Genomic DNA, 13,076 nt, shown 5'->3' with positions numbered 1-13,076 from the left:
TGAGTAAGAGCACCGGCCCTGGCATCAGGAGACCCGGGATCAGTTCCAGCCTCAGATACTTGGCACTCACACAAAATAACTGGCTGTGTAACCTCGAGCAAGTTACTTAACCCCAATTGCTTTAAAAAAAAGCCCATGATTTCATTGGTATATGGACCTCCCAGGAAGGAAACTCATTTTACAGATGCAAGTGGCTACCTGTTCTGCATCTTATAGTCTCAGAGGATTATGGGGACCACTGAGGTTAATTGATTTGCCCAAGGTGAGACAACCAGTGGCAAGGTTTGAAATTTCTGAGTTGTCTGTGGACAACTCTCTATCTGCTACACAACACTAACTCTAAATAGAAAATGTAGCTAAGCTTGTCTTATCCCTTTATTAGACTGTAAGTTGCTTGAAGGTAGGCACTATGATTTATTTGAACTTTGTATCTTTCCTAGTATCTAGTATAATGCTATCTCCCCAGTAAGTGTATAAAAAGTGTTCGTTGCTTGATTTATTATAAGGAAGTATCATTATTATTGCAATAGATTTTTTAAAATTTTATGATTTTATTTTTAATTTATGGAATAAAACAAGCATTTCCATAATATAGCAGAACTTTAAAAAAGATGATTGCACATGAAACTGCAAACCTATTATGTACAATTTCTTATTCCTTTTAAATATATAATAAAGTTAGCATGTACCTTTTTTTCTTTTATTCTTCTCGCCCTCCCAGGCCTCCCCCAGATTCCCTAGCTTCCCACGGGAAAGAAGACCATTATCTGCATCCAGATGGAGGACTAGTTTTTATTTTTCTTTCTTTTTTCCTAAAGCTTTGGATAATACCATGATTTTTTCTTTATTCATTCTCCATGTTTAGGCAATGAGGAAAACTGGCAAGGGATGAGTTTAGACATGGATAATCCACGAAAAAATGGAAAGTCCATACTTAGTTGAAAGTTGACTCTGTCTGAAATGCCAGGAAAGCAGTTGATGAGCTTCTCCAGAGGCTTACTCTAAGAAGAATGTTCAAGAAAGATATCCAAATCTTCACAAGGATTCTTTCTTCACTTCATCATTCAATTAACAGGTATTTACAGCACCAAGCTCTATTTGTGCAGCACTGTTAGAGGTTGTAAAAGATTCGAAGAGGTCTAAGTCAAGGTTCCTGTCCTTACAGTAGCTGAAAGCTAGTTGAAGAAACCAAACATGCAGAACAATTAAAGAGGATTTAATTGATATACTAAATTTCCAATGATAATTTATTTTTTGTGTTCATGCACCAAGGAAAGAAAAAGCTTAGACAAAGGGAGATCCGTTTGTGCTCCAGGGGAAGGTAAGGTCATTCAGTGGAATGCCCGGTGAATGTGGGGTTAAATCCTGATTCTGAGATATACCTGACATAGGACCTTACACAAGTCACTTGGCCTCTGTGGATCTCAGTTTCTTCATTTTTAAAATTAAGGAGTTGTATTAGATAAGCTCTAAGGTTCATTGCAGCTCTATATCTATTATACTGATTCAGGAAGATTTCACCATTTAAAAGGTGAGTCCTGAGCTTGGCCTTGAGGGATGAGAAAGACAAGGATATGTTGAGAGTAGGAAGAAGAGTGTAGGAAGAAAGCCTTTAGAGAAGGCATGAATGGACACATAGGGATGTAGAAGATTCCACATAGGTAGTCCCTTGAAATTTGTTGTTCTCTGTCTCTCTGTCTCTGTCTCTCTCTCTCTCTATATATATATGTATATATATATATATATATATATATATATATTTCTTATTTGATCCTTACAATAACTCTGTGACATAGGTACTAATATTCTCCCCATATTGCCGATTATAACACTGAGGTTTGGAGAGATTATGTGAATTGCTCAGGGTTTAATAACTAGCAAATGTCTGAGACTACCTTCAAATTCAGGTCTTTCTGACTTTAATCACGCATTCATCATTTACAAAATACTACCTCAATTGTATGGAAGTTTATACCAAGCACCAAATCGCCATTCCATTTATCACAAACACTACTCAATATAATCCTAACCTAAGGTTGTCTCAAAACTCAAAGATGAGGAAGCAGAGATTTTGTTGGGGTGGAGATCATTAATAATGGAATATTAATGTGGTGTGGCAAATTCCAATTTAACAAATTAGCATGTTTTAGTGTGTCAGCTGTTGCTCATAAACACAAATAATGAATTGCCATTAGAAGGATGGCCCTGGAAGAGCTTTGCCACAATGCAGGTGATGGCCAGCCTTGGCTTGCTTTGAATACAAATGGGCAGTGTAGGTGAAACTACCTTGAAAAGGTGCCAGGTCTAGCAAAAGCTAGTGCCCAGAGAAGACAGGGATATATGTTCTATCACTGCGTTGGAGTTTTCATAGCTCTGAGTCCTTTTCAAGGAGAAAGAGCGTTCCTACTCAAAGCAATCCACTTGAAACAAAATGGGACAATATGACATACTGTATGCTTTACGACTGGATGTTTCATTGCATTATTGAAAATGTGTGTATACACCTATATACATATATACACAGACATGGACACATATATGTGTGTGCATGACCAGGCCTGTGATTTTCATCAGTTGTAGGGAGCTCTGGGTGCCAAACCATTTTGAATCAACACCTTCTCAGCAAGGTTTGCCTGGGAGCAAAGAGTTTCAGTGATTTGCCTAGGGTCACACTGCCAGGATGTATCAGAAGGTAGGATTTGAGTCCATATATTCCTGATTTCTGACTCCTGACTCTCTATTTTTCCTCACACAAGGAATAGATACACTATTGGATAGCTAGGTCCTGCCATAGTGCACAGAGCACTGGGCTTGGAATCAGAAAGACATAACTTCCTGAATTCAAATCTGGCCTCAGACACTTACTAACTGTGTGACCCCGGGCAAGTCATGTAAGCCTGTTTGCCTCAGTTTGCTCATCTGTAAATAGAGCTGGAGAAGTAAATGGCAAACCATTCCAGTAAATTTGCCAAGAAAACCCCATATGAGATCACGAAGAGTTGGACACAACTAAAATGACTGAATAACAAACAAAAAGAAATGAGAGACTAAATGTGATAGAAGTAGGAGGTGAGGGCAAATCTGATCTGTGAAGAACTTGGCAAGGTGGAGGGAATCATAGGTTGAGGGATGGGAGGGACCTTAAAAGGCCATCTAGTTCACCCTCCTCATTTTAAAGAGGAGGACTGAGGCCTGAGGAGGTTAATCAATACCCTAGTTCCTCCCCTTACATCAGGTCTAAATCTTCCTCTGCAACTTCTGCCCACTGCTCCTAGTTCCATGCTCTATTCCAAACAGAAGGAGTCAAATCCCTCTTTCACCTGGCGGCCCTCCACATGCCTGAAGATGGGTATTGCATTCCCATTAGATGTTCTCTTTTCTAGGATAAGGACCCTCCCCTCCCCCCCATACTTCAACTGATACGGGTGTGACACACCATTTATGCCCTCATACAAGTCATGGGTGCTTAAATACTAAGATGGATCTGTGATCTCACTGATGTGGGTAATTCCTTCAGTGATGCAAATCCCAACTTATCCATGTGTGCTTGCTCTGTGAAATTCTTGTCCACATCATTCCCTAAGTTTGCTGCAGAGAATTCTACCCACCAAGTTAGGAGATCATTGTCATGTTCTCTTGGCCTAACAAGGGCACCATTACAGTAGGAGTTGTTCCTAAGTTTTCTCTCATCTCACTACGTGGTCATCATACATTTTTTCACTAGTTTCTTTTATATCTTCCAGTTTCTCTTTTGTAATCCTTTGTGATATGTTGTAGTCCCTTCATGCCCACCATGTATTTCTCTGCTGCCCGTTGGGTGACTCTCAATTTCAATTCTGACTCACAATTATACAAGAAAACCAGAACGTTTTTGTTACTAATAGGGCAGGCCTTTGTTTCAGAGAGATACATGAGGTCATTAAGAAAAACCTTTTCAATTCCCCCAAGTATTGATAAAACTGGTAAACAGTGTAAGACCAAGGATAGACTCTGGGAAATATCTCCAAGATGATATCAATGTACTTTGGGTTCAAACCATCAAATGCTTTTAAATCCACCAAGCTGTTGGTTTGGTTTGAATGGTTTGAATAGTTTGAATACATAACAATTTTGTTTATACCCACCAAACTCTTATCTAACCCTGAGTTCTCCATCTGGCCAAAACAGGGAGAGACTTTGCCAAATGCTTTGCTAAAACCTAGGTACAGTGTATCTAGAGCAAGCTTCTACTTGTGTTTAATCTTAAAAACCACTGCCAAAGGTTCAGTAGCTACTTTTGCCTATTCTTTATCTGAGTTTGATGACTTGATCCCGTTGAGGGGAGTTAAATATGCTCTTACAGTTTTCTGACTTATCTTTGATTTCAACTCTCTGTCAACCACTTCTTTTTTTATCTTATTAAACACAAAGGGAGGGAGGGAGGGAGGAATTGCTTTCGATTTGCTAGGTCATGGATTTATCAATCCTCTGCTCTTAGAATAGAGATAGGGCTCCAGAAGATAGGGTATTGTTAAAATTCTGCCCACACCAGTGTGTGATTGGTTGCTTCAACTCCTCCTGTAATTTTACTTTCAGTTCTTTTCATCTAACACACGTTATTAAGTACTTACTACATGCAAGGCAGTGTGCTATGTATTTGAGATAAAAGACAAAAATAGTACATGTCCTCAAAGAACTTACATCTACTTTGGGAAATAACATGGAACCAGTTACACAAAAGCCATAGAATGAGAGAACACTAGCAAAAATGGGCGTCAGGGAAGGCTTTACTGAGGGGGTGCCATCTGAAGTGGGCCTTGGAGGAAGCTAAGAATCCTAAGAGAAAAAGACAAGAAAGAAATGTATTCTAGACATGAAGAATGAGCTATGCAAAGGTGTAGAGACTAGAGATAGAACAATGAATTCAGTTTATCCAATTTGACAGGCACACAGATTATACTAAAGGTGCTTGTGCCAACTAAATCTAAGATATTTTTTTTTGGTTTGGAACCTCCTTCTGGAGGATTATATATGTTAAACTGAGAAATTTTAATTTTATCCTAAAAGCAATAGGGAGACACCCCCCCACTTTTGTTGAGTGAGGAAGTGAAGCGTTGTATGGAGGATAGGCTAGAGAGAGAATAGAGGCTAGAACCAGGGAGACCTAATAGGAAGGAGTTTAAGCTAAACTAGGATCATAGTTCTATGAGCAGAGAAAGAGGGAAAGACACAAGAGATTTACAGAAATAGGAGAATGAACAAGACTTGGCAACTGATTGGGTATGGATGATGAAGGCGAGGAAACAGTCAGTGATGGTTCTGAGATGAAGACCCTGGGTGACTAGAAGGAGACTGAAGCCCTCATTTGTAGCAGTATAGTTTGGAGAGGGGGGAGGGAGGATTTGGAGGGGGATCATAATCAGATTTGTTTCAGACATGTTTCATTTGAGCCGCTGATGGGACTTCCAGGAGGAAAAACCTAACAGACAACAATGCAGCGGTAGCAGATTTCAGGAAAGAGTGTGGATCTGGGCATATAAATTTAGATGTAATCCGTCCAGGTAATTTGCATACTAGGCCAATGACAATATCCCTTCCAGGGATTTTCCACCTCCATTAATATTGCTCAAAGACTCTCTACCTAATTTTCCCATTCAATTTCTGAATTTACTCATCTGAGTATATCATCAAATGAGAGAATACATGTAATGCTATCTGCAAATCTTAAAATGCTGTATAAATACTAGATATTATTATTGTCTTAATTTATATTGCTACTTTGTATCCCTTTAAAATAATCTGCTCCTTTTGAATGATGTATGCCCTCTTAGAGGCATATTCCAGTCATGATCCCCATCCCACCAAGTCTCAGCAATACATGTGAAGTCAAATTTATCTTCTTGATTTAAGAAGTCTAGTTCACCCTGATTATTACCTATAATTTATGTATTCCTATAAGGACATCTATGGCCCTGAGTTTTACTGATGCTTTTCTACTTAGAAAATTTCTCATCAGTCTCTGGTCCTCTCTTCTTTGTTATGTTATACATGCTTCTTTCTATGGTATCAGACCCAACAGGTATATTTGGGCAATTTTCTCACCCTCCCCTCTCTTTCCAAGTAAAAGATCTCTTGATCTTATTCAAAAGACTTGACATCTATATATTCACTTGCTCATATTAGGTATTTTCCATCCCTATCCAAGATCTTATTGTTTCATATGTTAAGCTATGGTCCAGGAATTCAAATCCTGTTCTCACCACGCTCTTCATTCCTCTCTTGAATGCCCCATGTTCTATCTCCAGCAATGTTGAAAACAGGGCCTATACCTCTATTGTACTAAGGTTACTGACCGGGATTTTATAACGCCTTCTAGATTTCTTCTGGCAGTATAATTTCACCCACATCAATCATGAGAATTAGGTAGCTTGTATTCCTCAAGTTTGAAAACTTTCAGGATTCCACCTGTCACATCCCAGCTAGGTGTTATAGGAGAACAACTGAGCTTTCCATTGTGTGTATTGGTTGGGCAAACAGCAATCTACCTCTGGCAACACTACTTGTAGCTTAAATACTACTCATCTCCTCTTCCTCTGACCCTTATTGGATGGCCTTTCATCTCATACTACTTGTGCTTCTTTAACATTATTACTTGGTCCTTTACATCAAGGAGCTGCTTCCTCATGAGACAGTCCAGGTGGCCTATCTATGTGAATGGTCTCATAGTAATAGCACTCTGAAAGCACTGAAATAACACTTTAAGATTTGCGAAGCATTTTATCAATATCATATTTTATTCCTACAACAACCCTGAGAGGAAGGCTTTGTTATTATCCCATTTTTACAGATGAGGAAACTGAGGCAGACAGTGGTTAAGTGACTTACCCAGGATCACACACCTAGTACATGTATGAGGCTGGATTTTAATTCAGGTCTAACTCAAGGTCCAGTGCTCTATCTGCTGTGCCATGTAACTGCGTGTAATAGACCTCACCCTTATTCCTTAGCCCAAAGGGTCAGTGGTCATTTTTCCCCTTCTTCTCTGGATCACATTTTTTTCTTCCCTGCCACCTCTTTTTTTCCTTTCTACTTTTTCACATGAGATGTGCAAATTTAGATATATTTCCACTCCAAATGTCCTAGGGACTATATGTATTTATGTATATATATGGACCTGTAGTAAAGTCTTCTGAGCTCATATCGGTCTGATCAGCCTCAGTCAGACACACTTCACCTTGACCATAACACAATAATGTCATTTTGGTCCTTCTTGAGAATGGAGGACAATGCCCAACCAATCAATCAACTTTTTCACCTCCCTTTTCTTCTTTGCTTCTTCCTTGAAGAACTTATTTCAAGGAACATTCCGTTCTCCACAATGACAGAAGTAATGCCAATGCTTTTATTTTGCCATCCTGTACTGAAACCTACGCCTACTATGGAATTATGGGAATATTTAAGGATCATGGGATTTCATATTTGGAAGGAACCTGAGAGATTGCTTTCGTCCCACCCATACCTGATCATGAAGACCATTCCCAACCAGTTGTGATATTATCTGTGCTTAAAGACACCTAGCAAGAGAAAATTCATGGCCTTCCAAGGTAGCCCATATCGCTTTTGTATAATTCAGGAAGTTTTTCCTTACAACAATTTTAAGTCTTCCTTTGGGACTTTTGTCCATTGCTTCTAGTTGTACCCTCTGAGTGCAAATAGAATAAGAGAAATCTTTTTCCCATATGGCAGTTCTTCAACTATTTAAAAACACATATCATGTTCCTGTCTCCCCAACACCCAGTCTTTTCTTCTCCAGCAAAATAACCCCATTGCCCTTAAGTGGGGCATGATCTTAAAATCTTAAAATCTCCATATGATCTTAAAGTCCTTCATTTTCCTAGTTACCTTTCTCTGGACACTTTATAGCCAGTCAAATGCTCTTCAAAGATGTAATTTGGTGCTGACAGACAAGTATGACCCACTCTTCACAAGTCACTGAAAAATTCTCCTTGCCATCTACTTGATGGCTTGAAGCAAGACTCAGTCATTTGTCTTCTTTTTCCTAGCTCTATGGCTAAACTTCATGGCTAATTGCTGTGGCAAACTGCCTATTGTCCCCACCTGTTCTCTGTGCAGGAGGTGACTGAAGGAGGTTTGATTTGCACTGGGGTTTTGCCTTTTTCTCAGCTAAGATAGCACTACCAGTTCAACTGCCTTTCAATGGTTCTTAGCACATTCCTATCATATCCCAAGGAAAACAGAGGCAAACAGAAGCTGTTCCATAAGAAGAAATCCAATTACTTAATTTGATTTTGACCTTCTTTCCCTTTGTCCACAGATCTCCAGATGCCTCCTTGTACTTCCCCGGCCACTTTGCTCTCTGTCCTTCCTCTTTCCCCTCTCAGTTCAAAAATGGCTGTAAATAGCCCTGAACTCAAGGAAGAGGGTGGCCCATATGCTGGCACCTCGAGCTGTTTGGAATAATGTCCAGGTGACCTCAGTTGCTTCAAATCATTACCCTCTGGACTGACACCTTCCTAAGGTCAATAATTTGTATGTGCTCTTCCTAGTCATATTTTGGGCATCGATAGTTAAAATGAGGTGGAAAGAGAAGCTCAAACTCCTTGAAGTTTGCCTAAGGAAACATTGCCACAGTTGATCTTGCCTCTGAAACATCAGGATTTATTTAAATTCTTAAATGCAAAATTCCCCAAGTCCTCATGAAGCATCTTAAAATTCCCTTTTCTAAGGAAACTATTGTTTTAGTTCCAAAATCAGCCTCACTAAAAATAATAATAATTTAAAGCAACTGTTTTTTTTCTCAGCAATATATAAATTCATAAAGTTGCATGTAACACTCCTTTTCTTTTGTCCATATTCCAACCTGAAATCTTTCTTAAAATATTGCACTCTTCTGCATAAATATTCCAAGTAAAAGGAGCCTTAGTAGAAAGAAATCTATTAAAGTTAGGAGAGACCTTCAAATACTGTCCTCAACCATTTAATAGTTTTGTGACCATGAACAAATCACTTAACTGCTTTCAACCTCAGTTTCCTCATCTGTAAAACAGAGATAACAATACCTGTGGAACCTTCCTTATAGAATTGTTGTGAAGATAAAATGAAATAATATGTGTAAATCTCCTTGGAAACCTGAAGATACTATAAAATATCATCTTTTAAAATATGGAATACATGGACTTTTTTGAAGTCTGTTTTTGTTTGTTCCTTAAATTTTAATGCTTTTCAAAATACTTTCATGTCTTCTATAGAATCTGAGTCATACAACAATCCCGTCTGGTGCTCGGGGATTGGCCCAAGGTCACACACACACAGAGTGAGTGAGTATAAGGGCTGGACACAGAATGCAGGTTTCCTAATTCCTTGTCTAACTCTTTTTACCACACTATGGGGCTTTCTCAGTGACCCTGCCAAAATAACTTAACTATTTCCTTATCTAAGCATTTACTCCTTGCTCAATTTCTAGCAAGCTTGTCTAAATTCAAATCCATTCCGAAAAAACCATTAGAGAAAACCTCAAGGGCACAAATGGTCCTGGAAATATGGCTGAATCCTCAACTGAAGTTTCCTTTTCTCATTGTCTCCATCTTAAAAGAGGCTTCCTAGAGTGAGCTCTCTTTTCTGGGCTGCTGTCACTCTGCCCTCTCCTTCAGTCTCTAAAGAAAATGCCAAGCAGGACAGAAGCAGACTGACTGCCCATCTGTCTCAAGGCATTGCTTGGAGGGCCTAGAGTTGCCAGGGCCCAAATGTGCTAATTGATTTATCGGATAATAATGCAGTTTATGTGCATGGCCAGTCTGCCTGCAAATGTTCTCATTTTTCACAGCTGCTCAGAGATCCAGAGATAAACTCCCTGACACTGGGGGAGCAGGCAGGTTCTTAACAAAGGCAGCAGGCAGTTCTCTAGGAGCTCAGCGGGGCAATGCTCCTGTCTCAAAACAGCAGCCATTGGCCATGTAAAAGACAGTATAAACAGAGCGACAAAGGCAGTGGGGAGAACCATGACCCGATGAGCCCCTGCCCCCACTTCCAGTGGAGAATCATCAACAGCTAGACTTGCAAGAGAATTCCAACCGCAGCTGCCCATCATGACCCTCTCCCCGTGATCTGAGTCCCAAGACCATTCCTGATACCACAAACACCAAGTAGAATCACTACAAGTCAATGACAATGATCCAAGTGTGGCGGTAGCTTCCAGCAAATTATAGGCAAGTCACAGAATCTGCCCATTTGGTTTCTAAAGACAAACTGGCAGAATAGCCAAATCCTTCACCCTGTCAGACAAACTAGGATAGCAAACTAATGACATGCAAGGGGGTGAAATAAATTGACTGCTGGGGAATTTTCAATCTTGAGGTGAAAGTTTCCAAAGGAAAACAAGCTTTCCCCCATTCTGAATAGTAGACAAAGCCCTTCAAAATCTCTCCATACTCTTCAATTGCTCTGTTAACCATTAATTAAAGCTTAAAGGATTTGGGAATCCGGGTTCCTGAAATTTAGACTAAACCCTTGGTGATATTGAAAAAAAGGGGGGGGGCGGAATCTTGGATAATTAGTTCTTCTTTTCCTAAATGCTTTTTGGTTCTCATTACAAACAAAGTGCTATGCTAATATACCTTGTGTTGTAAATGTCTCACAATTCCTGCTAATTGAATTAAACCCAATTCTCTGCAAATAAACTCTTGGTGCTGTTAATGGAAAATAAGGAAGAGAGCTGTTTCTTTTTAGAATGGGTCATTACGACAAGGGCCTAATTATGAGTATCTGAACGTATAATGTAAAACACCATTGTGCAGACTTCTCAGAATGGAGGCTCCAGAAAGATCAAAGATGCATTGTGTGCCCTTGGAATCTTCTTTTTCTTCTTCTTCTCTTTTAATATACTTCAAAATGTTTAATAATGACTAATCCAATTTATAAGACTGCAGAGAAAGGACAAGAGAAAAGAAGTAGTTTTTAATTCAGAACAAATATTCTGAAACTAGCTTGCTGTTAATTTTTTTTTCCTTTGATGCAAGCCTATTTTGAAGCTACCAGTTAATGAAAGAATATCATTTTCCTACAGAGCTCGTTGCATTCACACTCAAGGTGAAAGCAGAGGACACTAGCCCCGGCAAGTTTACATGATGCTATCAAACATCAGCCCCAATGATTGATGGCATATTGCTATTATTGCCGGACACCTTTATCAATAATGTACTGCCAATGACTTTCCGTACCAGCCCTTACTGTCATGTGATGTTTTATTCTAGGGCTTTGAAAACATCAGCATGTAGAATAAATCACACTAACTAGATTTTAAAATGCAGCCCATGCCTCTACTTGCCAACCATACTAGTCCAAAATTTGGGCAAGATTTCCATGGGAACATGGAACTTGAGAGTTGGAAGAAACCTAGAAGGTCCCACAGGACCATAGGATTTTGAGGTGGGGGAGGGTTTAGAGGTAATTAGGTCCAGTGTTTTCATCCTAGATGTGGGACAGTATGGTACAGAATCAGGGACTAGCTTCATAGGGCTATCCAGTTCAATTCCCTCATTTTACTGATGGAGAGACTGAGACCCAGGAAAGTTAAATAACTTAATCCAAGGTCACTCACACAGGTAGTTTTCTGATTCCAAATCTAGTATTCATTCAACCTTACCGTGGTTCATGCTTTGCCTCTGATCCTTACTAGAGGTAGGACCACCAGCCGGTCACTTAACTGCTTTAAAACTCAGTTTCCCCATCTGTAAAATGGTGCAGTAGTATATACACCACAGGGTTGTTGCGAAGCTAAAATGAGGGAATGTACATGAAGTGTTTAGCAAATCTTAAGGTACTTTACAAATGTCAATTATTATTTTTTATGTCAGAAGAGGAAATTAAGTAACTTGTCCAAAGTCACACAGCTGGTCAGTTGCAGAGCCCCTAACATAAACTAAGATATTCTTGACTCCCAAGCTAGTGGGCCTTTTTTTTTTCATTATACCAGGCTATCTCTAATAGGTAATGTCTAGACAAGTGTTAGAAAGCATCTACTAGTCATTATTGCCTTAACTGAGGTGAAACCGTGGACAAAGTCATGATTAAAAATGTTAGTGCAGGGGCGGCTAGATGGTTCAGTGACTAGAGCACCGGCGGTCCCTGGAGTCAGGAGGACCTGAGTTCAAATCCGGCCTCAGACACTTAACACAAAAACTAGCCATATGACCTTGGGCAAGTCACTTAACCCCAACTGTTCTACCTTCCCCCCTCCAAAAAGCAAAAAAAAAAGTTAATGCACCCTAGGAAAGAGTCACAAACTGCATGTGTGGCAAGCAGGATCTTATATTGGAATGGAAAAGGGAGGAGGAATTGTGGGGGAGGAGGGAAGCAGGGCAGACAGGGGAGGAAAGCCATGATATACTAGCTTCCTGTTCCTATTCAAGTTATTCTTGCTAACTAGGTGCTAAGGATGGTTGCTTCTATGCTGATAAAAGACTACAAACTGTCAGTGATCTCTAAATTTGGTGTTCTTTAAATCTGGCACTCTCTAAATTCAGTGCCCTAGGGCAAAAATTCAGTCACCCTGCCCCAGCTCCAGTTAGGATTCTGCTTCTTGCTATGACTTCCTCCAAACTCTCCATTCTGCCTCAGCACCTGTGAGGCACCCCATAGTCAACAGAATTTTTTTTTTCTAAATGAGAGACTTTGGAAGGCAAGAAAAAAAAATCCCTAACACTAAAGCCAGACAGACTGCAGCAACTTACCACATGACAACAATGCTAAATTATTGCTTAGCTACTTCTCATATGATAATCTCCTGGATCTCGGCTGGAAAATCATTCTGATTCTTTTATCATGGGGAACAGCTGCAGTTAACATATTTGGGAAATGTTTTAAAGTGATACCCTCTAACAAGTCCCAACTTGATTTTGGTGGCTCAATTTTCCCTGTCGTTACTGAGAGTCATCTGGGGAAACTTAGCATGTAAAATACATGATGGGCTGGGAGGAGGAGGATGGTGGAAGGAAGCTGGTGAAATGACTGTATTTTTTCAGAGAAAAGAGAAGCCTGAGTGGAATTACCTGGTGTAAGTAAAAGGCATGAGGCAGAGC

This window comes from Petaurus breviceps, unplaced genomic scaffold (assembly GCF_028583685.1).
Source record: "Petaurus breviceps papuanus isolate PSGF00001 unplaced genomic scaffold, PetGlider_PUasm1.0 118, whole genome shotgun sequence".
NCBI lineage: Eukaryota > Metazoa > Chordata > Mammalia > Diprotodontia > Petauridae > Petaurus > Petaurus breviceps.
Note: the sequence above shows the minus strand (reverse complement) of the source record.